Raw genomic sequence first — 713 nt, forward strand, 5'->3', positions numbered from 1 at the left:
TTATTACAATTATTATTATTATCATTATTATTATTATTATTATTAAATGATCACATTGCTTTTTAGCCGTTTAGTTTTTCCCCAGATGATAATATAGAATAATATAGTATTATATAGTATAATATAATATAGTATAATATAATATAATATAGTATAATATAGTATAGTATAGTAAAATATAATATTGTATAATATAATATAATGACACTGGGCTGGCAGAAAAAATTGTTTCAATAATAAAAAGTAAGAAAAGGAGACACGAGGAAACAGAAAATCTAAAATCCAAAACAGTGCGACATGAGACATTAGGGCGGGGCAGACAAAGACAGGAAGTAAAAACAACAATCTACTTCAAAATAAAACAGGAAATAAACCAAAAGGCTAAAAGTTGAAAACAGTGGAACCAGGGCAGATCATGACAACAACTGTGTAAATAAATAAATGTGAACATGGAGCAGGGAGAAAGATCTGGTCAGACTTTAGTGTGTTTCAGTGTGTTTGAGCCTTTCTGCAGTTTGATCAGTTTAATCTGTTAAAACCTGAGACTGCTGTCGGGTGATGAGGTCACTGTGGAGGGAAGTCTGTGGGGACCTGAGGCTCTAATGAGGCTCGAATGTTTGACATCTTCTTTATTACGTCTGCCTGCATCTCTTTGATGGGCTCGTTAGTCTGTGGTGTTAACGTTCATCTCTTTTCATCTCTCTCTGTCTCTC

This window comes from Seriola lalandi, unplaced genomic scaffold (genome assembly GCF_002814215.2).
Source record: "Seriola lalandi dorsalis isolate HSWRI2012SDOR001 ecotype SW California unplaced genomic scaffold, Sedor1 jcf7180002053878, whole genome shotgun sequence".
NCBI lineage: Eukaryota > Metazoa > Chordata > Actinopteri > Carangiformes > Carangidae > Seriola > Seriola lalandi.